Below are 12,196 nucleotides of genomic sequence, written 5' to 3' on the forward strand. Positions count from 1 at the left end.
CAAACCCATGCAGACACAGGTAGAATGTGCAAACTCCACACAGAGAGTTGCCTGAGGGTGGAACTGAACCCAGGTCCCTGGTGCTGTGAGGCAGCAATGCTAATGACTGAGCCACCGTGCTGCCCCAGGAGCAGGGAAAGATGTGGTGAGACAACCAATGGAGGAAAAAAGATATATTATTACAATGGGAACATTGTTTTCCGACCGTTCTGACTAGGGAAAAACAGAAAAAGAATCCAGGAAACAAGTGGTGATATTGAAAGTTAGTTATCAGATGCCACATTTGGAAAATGTAATGAAAATGGGTGAGGGTAAAGAGAATGAGGCTGATACATTTGGCCCATTTTCCCTGATAGAAATGAAAGAAGCAGATTCTGAATTAAAAGTGTAAGATGAAACAGACCACATCGAAACTAACCTATACATTATTTCTTGAAAATCAATGTCAGATAGTGATGAAACCCCACTCCTTAATTAAACCTGCACCTTCCAATAACCGATTTTGAAGAACCATTCATCAGAATTTGGTTGGTCCTCTATGGAAATGTGTCGGATCACTTCTTAAAAATCACTTCTTAAAACTGGCATAAAGAACAATTTAAATCTCCTGCTTATCACCCACAATTCAAGGTGCATTGGGAAAATGACATCAAACTTCAAAGCCCATGATTAGAGATTATTGCCATAATATCCTGATGGGTGGAATAAAGGAATTATTTTATTATTATTTCCTATTTGGGATGCTTCTAATGAGTCCAGAGGACTTAGTCCTTTTGAAATATAATATTGACACGAGGTGAGAAGTTTAAATCACATTAACTCAATTAATTACATTGATGTTGATAAACAAAGGCCAGAAATTATGCTTCCAATCTGTGCTTTGAACGTCCAAGGAAAACCTCTCCAACACAGGTGAGTTGGTAAAAAAAAGCTAAAGGAGGCTTAATGAACAATGAAAATCTCAAACAACGCAAAAAACTGAAGATCAAAATTGTGTTGCAGCAGATAATGAGTTAGCATTGTCGCCAGTATCTGTGGACTATTAAAAATTAGGTTCACTGGACCCTATCAAAACAATAAAAAACTGAATTCAGCAATTACAAGTGATAATGGGAACTGCAGATGCTGGAGAATTCCAAGATAATAAAATGTGAGGCTGGATGAACACAGCAGGCCAAGCAGCATCTCAGGAGCACTTTGCTTGGCCTGCTGTGTTCATCCAGCCTCACATTTTATTATCAGCAATTACAAAATAGGTCATCCAGATAGGCCATAGGATATATGTTTGTTATAACACGGTGTGAAGCTGAATGAACAAAGCAGGCCAAGCAGCATCAGAGGAGCAAGACAGTTTGATGTTTCGGGTTGGGATCCTTCTTCAGAAATGGGGGAGGGGAAGGGGATTCTAAGATAAATAGGGAGACGGGGGAGGCGGATAGAAGATGGATAGAGGAGAAGATAGGTTGAGAGGAGACAGACAGGTCAAAGAGGCGGGGTTAGAGCCTGTGAAGGTGAATGTAGGTGGGGAGTTAGAGAGGGATAGGTCAGTCCAGGGAGGATGGACACGTCAAGGGGTTGGGATGAGATTAATGGGTAGGAGATAGGGGTGGGGCTTGAAGTAGGAGGAATGGTTAGGGAGTTGGGGACTAGCTGGGCTGGTTTGGGGATGTGATTGGGAGAGGGCGGATTTTGAAGCTTGTGAAGTCCACATTGATACCCTTGGGCTACAGGGTTCCCGAGCAAAATATGAGATGCTGTACCTGCATCTTTCAGGTGGTGTCATTGTGGCAATGCAGGAGGCCCAGGATGGACATGTTGTCCGAGGAGTCGGGGGTGGGGGGGGGGGGGGTGGGGCGCGGTGGTTGGGGGGAGTTGAAATGGTTCACGACTGGGAGGTGTAGTTGTTTGTTGCAAACTGAGTGTAGGTGTTCCACAAAGCCGTCCCCAAGTCTCGGTTTGGTTTCCCCGATGTAGAAGAGGCCACAACGGGACCAGCAGATACAGTATATTGCATTTGCAGATGTGCAGGTGAACATCTGTTTGATGTGAAAAGTCTTCTTAGGGCCTGGGATGGGGGTGAGAGGGGCAGTATTGGGGCAGGTGTAGCATTTGGTTCGGTTGCAGGGAAAAGTGCCGGGGGAGTGGCGCTGGAGGGAAGTGTGGAGCAGCAAGGGAATCACGGAGAGAGTGGTCCCTCCTGAAAGCAGACAAGGGTGGGGAGGGAAAAATGACTTTGGTGGGGCCAGATTGCAGATGGCGGAAATATCGGAGGATGATGCGTGGGATTAGGAGATTGGTGGGGTGGTATGTGAGGACGAGGGGGATTTTATTTTGGTTATTATTGCAGATAGTGGGTGTGAGGGATGAGCTGCGGGAAATGCAGGAGACACGGTCGAGGGCATTTTTTGATCACTGTGGAGGGGAAGGTGTGGTTCTTGAAAAAAGAGGACATCTGGGATGTTCAAGAGTGGAATGCCTCACCTCGGGAGCAGATGTGGTGGAGGTGAAGGAATTCGGAATAGGGGATGGCCTTTTTACATGAGGGTGGGTGAGAGGAGGAATATTCTAGGTAGTTGTGGGAGTTGGTAGGCTTAAAATGGATATCAGTTTCCAGGTGGATGCCAAAGATGGAGACAGAGTGGTCCAGGAAGGAGAGAGAGGTGTCAGTGATGGTTCAGGTAAACTTAAGGTTGGGGTGGAAGGTGTCAGTGAAGTGGTTGAACTGTTCGAGCTCCTATTTGGAACATGAGGCGGCGCCGAAACAGTCATCAGTGTGACGGAGGAAGAGATGGGGGAGAGGGCCAGTGTAGCTTTGGAAGAGGGATTGTTCCATGTACCCTACAAAGAGGCAGGCATAGCTTGGGCCCATGTGAGTACCCATGGCCTCCCCCTTTGTCTGTAGGAAGTGGGAGGAATTGACAGAGAAGTTATTGAGGGTGAGGACAAATTCGGCTAAGCCGATGAGGGTGTTGGTGGAGAGGGACTGGTTGGGCCTGCGGGACAGGAAGAAACAGAGGGCCTTTAGGCCCTCTGTATGGGGAATGCAGGTTTATAGGGACCGGACGTCCATAGTAAAAATGAGGTGTTGGGGACCGGGAAATTGGAAGTTCTGGAGGAGGTGGAGGTGTGGGTGGTGTCATGGACGTATGTAGGGAATTCCTGGACCAAGAGGGAGACAATGGAATCCAGATAGGTGGAGATAAGTTCGATGGGGCAGGAGCAGGTGGAGACATTGGGTCAACGAGGGCAGTCAGGTTTGTGGATTTTGGGAAGGAGATAGAAGCAGGCAATGCGAGGTTGGGGAACGGTGAGGTTGGAGGCTTTGGGTGGGAGGTCACCTGAGGTGATGAGGTTGTGGATGATTTGGGAGATGATGGTTTGGTGCTCGGGGGTAGGATCATGATCCAGGGGGCAGTAGGAGGAGGTGTCAGAGAGTTGGCGCCTGGCCTTAGCAATGTAGAGGTCAGTGCGCCATACTACGACTGCACCTCCCTTGTCCGCGGGTTTTATGGTGAGGTTGGGATTGGAGCTGGGTGCTGCATGTTCTGTGGGGAATAGTTTGAGTCGGTGAGGGGGTGGAGAGGTTGAGGCGATCGATGACAATTAGAGAAGAAGAGGTTGAGGGAGGGTAGGAGGCCTTGGGGTGGAGCCCAGGATTGATGTCTTCAATGGGTGGAGCAAAGTCAGCGAGGGGAGGAGCAATATTGGCAATGGGCAGAACAATGTTGGTGATGGGCAGAGTGACATTGTTGGAGGGTGGAGCGACGTTATGGCCTCCTCTACATTGGAGAAACCAAATGGAGGCTTGGGGACTGCTTTGTGGAACACCTACACTCAGTTCACAACAAACAACTGCACCTCCCAGTTGCGAACTATTTCAACTCCCCCGTCCACTCCTCAGACGACATGTCCATCCTGCATTGCCATGTGGACGCCACTCGAAAGGTGCAGGAACAGCATTTCATATTTCGCTTGGGAACTCTGCAACCCAAGGGTATCAATGTGGACTTCACAAGCTTCAAAATCTCCCCTCCCCTGATCACATCCTAAAACCAGCCCAGCTAGTCATCGCCTCCCTAACCATTCCTCCCACCTCAAGTCTCACCCCTATCTCCTACCCATTGACCTCATCCCACCTCCTTGAACTGTCTGTCCTCTCTGGGCTGACCTATGCCCATCCTAACTCCCCATCTACATTCACCTTCACTGGCTCTAACCCCGCCTCTTTGACCTGTCTGTCTCCGCTCACCCTCTCTTCTCCTCTATCCATCTTCTATCCACCTCCCCCTGTCTCCCTATTTATTTCAAAATCCCCTTCCCCTCCCGAAATGTCAAACTGTCCTGCTCCTCTGATGCTGCTTCACCTGCTGTGTTCATCCAGCTTCACACCGTGTTATCTCAGATTCTCCAGCATCGGCAGTTTCTCCTATCTTGGATATATGTTTGTGTCATGTTAACATGTTGAAAAGAAATCATTGGCAAAGACAGTAAGAGAAAAGTGTAGAAAAAATTTAAACCATGAACCAACAATCAAATAGAAAACAAGAAAGTGCTTAAATTATAGACAGCATCGTGTTTTATCTTCCAGAAAACTATTCAGGTGACATACAAAGGCTAATGCAGAATTATAGAATAATTTATAAAATAAACCAGCAACACCAATTTTGGCTGCTTATCATGTTAATGTGGAGGGATGTGTTACTTACAAAACAACACCCATACTCACTCAATCTGGAGATATTCACTCAAGTGAGGGAAGAAAATAAGAATATGACATTATTGAACTGAGTCATAGCAGCAGGTGCTCCCCTGTCATGATGGTGCCAAAATCAGACAGGCCACGATGATTCTGTAATGATTATTGCAAAGTCAGTGTGGTTAAAAAAAGTGGACCTGTACCAAGACAGGAGGACTGAATTGAACAAATGAGATATGCTTGATTTTTCACAAAGAGTGGCTTGTGTAAAGTTTGTGAACAGATAGCGCTAAAGAAATATTGGCTTTTGTAACATCAGTGCAAAATAGATTAGAAAATGGATAATGAAATGCTTATGGTATAAAGATATGCAATGTTCTGTATGCGTCAATGTTTCACTTAGAATTTTTAACTGAGGTGAGACTCTCCATGTGTCATTTGAATAAAGTGATCATAAACCTGTATTCACTCTCCAGAAACAACACAGAGGAGACGGAGGAACACAACAGGTCAGGCAGCATCAGAGGAGTAGAAAAGTTGATGTTTCGGGTCAGGACCCTTCTTCTGAAATGAAGATAAAATACAACCAACCAAACTATGCATGTGGAACACTAACTTAAAGATTTAGAAATGCATGGTGAGATAAAATCCCATTAATCCCAAAACTACTCTTTTACAGTCCTCATCATAAAGAGAAGCTCCTGCTCTATCACTTCTATAGAATTAAATTAACTTTGACTTCAACTCCCAGTCTGGAGAATCTGACAATCTCTTCCTGGAACCCTCATACGCCTGTGCTTAAGCTTTCTCAGCTTCAAGTAGTCTCTTCAGAGTCATAATCAAACAGTCTTGATCTTGAACTATTGCTAATTCCTTACACTAAGGGAACCTATTAACAAGTGTAAACTATCTTTGTACTTTGTCAGGAGCAACTAATTTTGACATCTACCTTAAGCCAAGGCTTCTGCAGAAACCTGCCACACCCCCAGCTAATTAAAAAGTTTATCTTTTTTCGTACTGTGGGTGTTTCCCCTAAGTTCAAAGAAACAAGTCTAGAATTTTCAATCAGGAAACGTGAATACCTTATTTGCTCATAATCTCTCAATGTAAACAATAACCCATGGCACTTGGAAGTTATCTCTCTCAAACATTTAAAATAAATTACTGTGGCTACAAAAATATTTTTGAGTTGATCTTTAAAATCCTTTAAACAAACAGAGTCCATAGCTCAAAATTAAAAAATCCAAACTTAAAAATAATTTCCTATTCATTAATGGGATTAGGACGTGCTGGCTAGGCAGCATTTATTGCCTGCTTCTAACTGTCCAGAGGGCAATTCAGAGTCAACCACATTGCTGTGGGTCTGGAGTCTCATGTAGGTCAGAGCAGGTAATGATGACAGTTTCCTTCCCTAAAGAATATCAGTGAGCCAGACAGGTTTTTCTGACAATCAAGGATGGATTCATGGTCATCATTAAATTTTAATTCTAGATATTTTATTAAATTCAAATTCCATCATCTGCCATGTTGGGATTCAAACTTGGATACCCAGAACGTTAACTGGGTCTCTGGATTAACAGTCCAGTGACAAGAACACTAAGCCAGCGCCTCACCATTGATATTAAAATATATGTAAATCTCTCACCTTACATCACAGCGTGTGTGTCTGCGAAACACTGTATGTGAGGCAGTTTGTGACAGAATAAGTGTGTATGAGAGACAGCGTGTTTCTGAATGTTGATGACAATGAGTGTGTGTGAAAGTGTGATGTGTTAGATGGTTGCAGTGTCTGTGTGAATGGTGGGAGAAAGCAGAAAATGTTCTCAATATTTTTTGGTTGATTTTGTTTTAATGAAATCCTCCTAACTTGGTTAACTTGAACCTTCTTCTTCACAGTCAGCAGACAGTCGCACACTGTAGAATGGACAGCATTCACTGTTGTCTTTATTCCGTCCCATTGTCCATTCTCAGTGCTGAAGGGAACTACCTTTCCTTCTCTGTATTTTATCCTGTATGGAACAATATCAAAACCAGCTCCAATCTCAGTCAAACTGTCCCAGGTGAGTGATGGATCATACCAGTAAAGCTAGAGTATTAAAGGTTTACCAGATATACTTGTAGGACATGTAGTGACACTGGAACTCTCACTCCACCTTGGTCACTGCTGTGTACTGCACTTGATTCTCCTGCTGCGGCTGTCACCGAGGGATTGTGAGGAATTTGGATTTATTGGACATATACACAAATTTCCATTCCTCTTGCTGGGGAGCTCGATATTCCACCCTGTACCCTGCACTGTCTAGACATGTTTGTGATTTTTGCCAGTCAAACTGATCATTTCTTGAAGACCGATCATGTCAAGGTTTGAACATGCAGGCTACTTGTGTGGAGAAAGGGTATAAGAAAGTATGCCTTAGAGTGATAATTTGCTAGCAGGAGTTGTCTAATCAGTTACTGGAGGTTGGATGGAGCAGGCTCATCAAATATTTTGGTCTGATCCTTGGACAAGACACCCTTTGCATTAACTAACCATACTCATATGGAAGAATACAGAGGCAATTGAGGATGAAGGATTGGAGGGTGAGAGTGTGGAGACAGAGTGTGGAGGGTGAGGTACTGAAAGGTGAGGGAGTGGGGAATGAGAGATTAAAAAAATGAGGGACTGACAGGTGAGTGACTGGGGTGTGTCGAGTTGAGGAAGAGGAGGATAGGAGTCTGGGGGTTGAGGGACGAGAGAGTTAGGAATGTGGCACATGCGTCACCCTGAGTAACACCCAGAGAATGTAACTCTACAGCTTCCAATGCCTTCTATACCATTCCCAATACTTTGTCCCCTCAGTCACTAACTGCAGGCTCTTGTGTAAGTCTCACTTGGAGAATCTGCAGAGACAAAATAAATATCTGTTAGGATGGGGACTAATCCATTCTCAGAAAGTGAGGATGCAACGTGTGAGGTAACACAGATTATGTAAGAAATTCCCATTCCCACACTCCTGTACATTCTTGTATTTTATGGAGATTTAGGGAATCTCTTCCATACAACCGATATTTAGTTGATGAGGATGTGAGTGTGTTTTGGGGTGGGTTTAATGAAAAATATTAGACTTGGTCTGAGCTAATCACACAAAGAAACGTCAGACAGGGAACAAAATGTGTTTATACTTGCATGTGTGGATATTCATCAGTTCCATTCAAAACAGTGCTCTGTACTCCCAGTGCTGGAGGTTCCCCCACAGTCAGTCTGCCCCCTGAGTTCTTACATCTTATTCTTATCCCTCCAAGGCTTTTTCCAGATGATTATTCCAAATATTGAAGCCATTGCAGTGACTAATCCAATCACAATTACAAGATGGGAACGTTCCATACTGTTTTCTGGGATTTCTGAAACATATTCAATAATATCAGAATGCTGTCTGTTCCTGGATCTATTCTCAGTTGAGCTTTAGCTGGGTACATGTTTAACTGATTCCCACCCCTTAGGAATTGATGGGATTGGTTGAAACACTAGTTTGACATGCCCAATTACACTCTCCATTGAAGTCATTAAAGATTCTGTTGATGGAGCTGTAAAAATCTAGTGCTGCAATCCAGGACAAAAGAGAACTATCTTCAAGTTAGAGTGAGATAATTTAGGATTGAAATCAAGAAACACTTCCTCATGAAAATTGGAGTGGAATTCTGGAACTCAATTCCCTATGAGCCCTGAGGTTCCATTGAATTTTTCTAGACTTGAGATCATGAGACTTTTGTATGGAAAGAGCAGGAAGTGGGTAAAGGTAGTGAGGTAAGTCAGACAAGACTTCACTGAATAAGAACACAAGTTGTTGGAAAAGTGCAGCAGGCCTGGCAGCATCTGTGAAGAAAAAGTCAGAGATGTTGTTTCGGGTCTAGTGACCCTTCCTCAGAACTGGACTGGACCCGAAACATTAACTCTGATTTTTTTTCTTCATTGATGCTGTCAGACCTGCTGAGCTTTTCCAGCAACTTCTGTTTTTGTTTCTAATTTACAGCATCCACAGTTCTTTCGGTTTTTATTTAGGACCTCACTTAATGGTGGAATAGACTCGAGGAGCTGAAAAGCAAGCTCCTGTTTCTATATTAAATATATGTACACATACATTGATAATCTCTCACACACACACACACACACACACACACACACACAAGCCAATTCCTTACCCCACTGATACAGCTTGGCCTCTGTCATGCTGCTGTGTTCAATTTGACAGGAATATTGATCACCATCCCCAGCACTGATTTCAATCTCTTTCTGGATCTGATGGGTCCCATCGTGGTTCGGTCGAATCCCTGAGGATTGTGTCTCAGACGTGACCTCTCCATTCCTTAGCCAGGTCACCTCGATGTCTACAGGATAAAATCCAGTGACCAGGCAGGAGAGAGTGAGCGGCTTGTCCTGATGATTGGGCTCACTCCTGGAGATGAACACTTCAGGCTGAACTGTGATGGGAAAGGGTGAGAACACAAAAAATAGACACACATTGACTGGAATAGGAGAACTGTTTCTGAAATTAGATAAGAACATGGGATTAAGACTGAAACTCATACCTTTCCTTTCAAAATATTTCTTTCCTGCTTGGAAATGTACATTTAAGTCCTGAACAAAAACTTCTTCCAAATGTGTTTTCCAAAATTTGTCCCAGGTTTCATCGGCATTCCATTTCTCTTTCATTTTCACTGTATTATGATTGGTTGCAATCCATTTCATTCTGACTGGCTCGAAACTCAGATAGTCCCTTCCATCAAATCCAACTCACATCAATCTCTTAATAGAGCTATCATCAGAGATTTCAACAATAGTTATAAACTGAAAAATGTGAATTCCTGCAGGTGTCCAAACAAAGAAAAACAAACAAAAAGATTTTCTAATTGAACATTGCAAGTTGTTTGGTAAGAGGGCAAAGAGGTTGGGTTTCAGTTAGAAATGGGGAATTAGAGTCACAGTCTCTGATCAGACGGGAGAGAGGACCTAGCATCAGATAGAAATGGGGGATTAGAGTTACAGTCACCTCAGGAGATTGACTGAGTGGAGTGACCCAAGGGTCAGTTCTGGGGTTTAAGGAGAGTGGAATGATTCTGGGTGAAAACAGATAATCAATGTGCATTCTCTATAGGTTTGATCTTACCAGACGTCTGGTTTGTCATTGTCATCATTGCTTTCAGATTCTCTTTTGTCAGCTCTGAATTTGCGTTCACGAAATTTGAGACATGGTCCCAGAATTTAATGCTGAAATAGTCAACCATGAACTGTTGCCTGGGGATGCAACGACGGATCACACTGTCATGGTAACCTACTTGGACTCCATTGACCATCGCTACAGATGTCACCTCAAGAAAATCTTTAATGCCCGATACTATTGTGTATATCATTGTGTGCGTCTTAGTGTCAGTAAAGAGAGATAATAAAGGAGGTCACCAAACACTAAAATAAGCATCATCATGATCAACCTGGACTCTACTGACTATAACAAGCACAGAAACCTCAGCAATATCACTATTGTCAAAGACTGCCATGAAACATACTGTAAAGGTATTAACTGCCTATATAAACCACAAAAATGGGACAGTCAATAACCATGTACACATATTATCACATGACCAAAGTGACCCTCCTAACCAGCAAACATCCGAAGTGAGAAATTCAGGTTAACCTGAGAGTAGGTCTATGATTTATTAACATAACCAGATAAGATGGGGAGGGAGTGAATCCAGATTGAAATGAAGAGGAACAAGAATATTTAGGAGGATGAAGTATGAGACCATGGCAGACAGTGACTGTGTGAACAATCTCTCTTTCAAACACGGGAATAGACAATCCAGAGCAGGATCCTCACCGTCCTTCACTGAGCTTTTTAATCACCCCTTTATACATGGTCAATACGGGGTTGGTGACTGAGAAAATCCGACCTATTCAACCATGAGGGCATCACAAATGAGCCCGGGGTGGGTTAAACACGGAGCATCATTCTCCTCCCAGCAGCCTTTACAAGGTTTTACACCAGGAATGATGAAATGGGTTTACTTCTCCCAATTGATGTGAAATTTAAAATTGTCCATGTGGACCATTTCCCAAGCTTCTGTGAGCTTGGGGTTTCTACATCCTGCTGTCAGGAGACCTGGACACAAATCCCACCAGAGCCTCCCAGGCTGTGCTGCCTTCAGTGTGTAAAATACCAGGCTGGCTGTAAAACGGGCGGCTGGTGAACTGTCCCCCATTTCAAACTCTCAGCAAGAGATTCACATTCACCCCAGAAAGAGGGAAAGAATGGAAAACAGAATTCTGTACTTACCAGGTGAGACCCAGGAAAAACACAGGGAGATGGAGAAAAGGATTAGCAGCATTCTGGAAACCACTCACCCTATTCTAACCAGACACTGGGAATAAAACACTTTGAGGGGGAACAAATTGTTGTTTGTAAACTGGAAAAAAACAAAAACATATCCCTGGAGACTTGAGAGATTACAAGAGAGTTTACTGGATTTTACTAAAACTCGGATGAACTGTTTGTACATAAAACTGGAAGGAAACAAAGAAGTTTATCAAAGAATTATCAAGACTTTGCTTCACTGTTAAAACTTCAACTTTGATCATCGTGACAGCAGAACCAGAGAGTGAATGATTGGTTAATTTTGGTCAAATGACCAATTAAAGGGTAAACAAGATAACAAAGTGTGAAGCTGGATGAACACAGCAGGCCAAGCAGCAAAAGTAAACGGTTGGCTGTCACCAGTTACTAGGAAGAAGAACTCAGGGATTTATTATCAGGTGGAGAAATAATAGCGACTCACCTTTGTGTGGCGCACTTGTCTGAGGATAGTCTAAGTACTTCCTGAGGCTTTATGAAACGGAGTATGGTAATGTGCTATATAAGGAAGTATTGGACAAGTCAAAAACCAAAAGAACTGCGGATGCTGGAAATCAGAAACAGCAACAGAAATTCTGAGAAAATCGCTGCATCTGTGGAGAACTAATGTTTTGGGTCCATTAACAGTGACTTGCGCATTTTGAAGAAGAATGACTGGATCTGAAATGTTAACTCTAATTTCTATCCACTGATGCTACCCGACTTGCTGAGTTTTTCCAACAATTTCTGATTTTGCTGGGTAAGTATTATGTTGGACAAAAACATTTTCTCTGAAACCTGTGTGCACCAAGCAGCAAAGGTTGTGGAACACAGTCAAGATGGAATTGTAGAACTTAGGGCCCAAGTAGCTGAAAACTCCTTGTCTGGTGATTATAATTCTGGAAGTTTAAAGTATTAGAGAAGGGCAGATATCTCAGAGTGCTGTGGGGTTGGAGGGGATTACAAACATAGGGAGAGGCAAGTCCACAGAGCAGTTTCAAAAATTGGACGAGAATTTATAAATGCAGCTTTGCTTCACCAGGAATGTCTGTAGATCAGTGAGCAGAGGGTGATTGAGGAAGAGCTATTGAGTCATAGAGTCATACAGCATGGAAACAGACCCTTCAGTCCAACTCAT

General features: G+C 43.4%; 1 pseudogene; it reads right to left on the minus strand.

Annotated features, from left to right (window-relative positions):
- Positions 1 to 3,237: 3,237 nt before the first annotated feature.
- LOC125467708 (class I histocompatibility antigen, F10 alpha chain-like) lies at positions 3,238 to 11,056 on the minus strand (annotated as a pseudogene).
- Between the last annotated feature and the right edge of the window lie 1,140 nt (positions 11,057 to 12,196).

This window comes from Stegostoma tigrinum, chromosome 34 (genome assembly GCF_030684315.1).
Source record: "Stegostoma tigrinum isolate sSteTig4 chromosome 34, sSteTig4.hap1, whole genome shotgun sequence".
NCBI classification, from domain to species: Eukaryota; Metazoa; Chordata; class Chondrichthyes; order Orectolobiformes; family Stegostomatidae; genus Stegostoma; species Stegostoma tigrinum.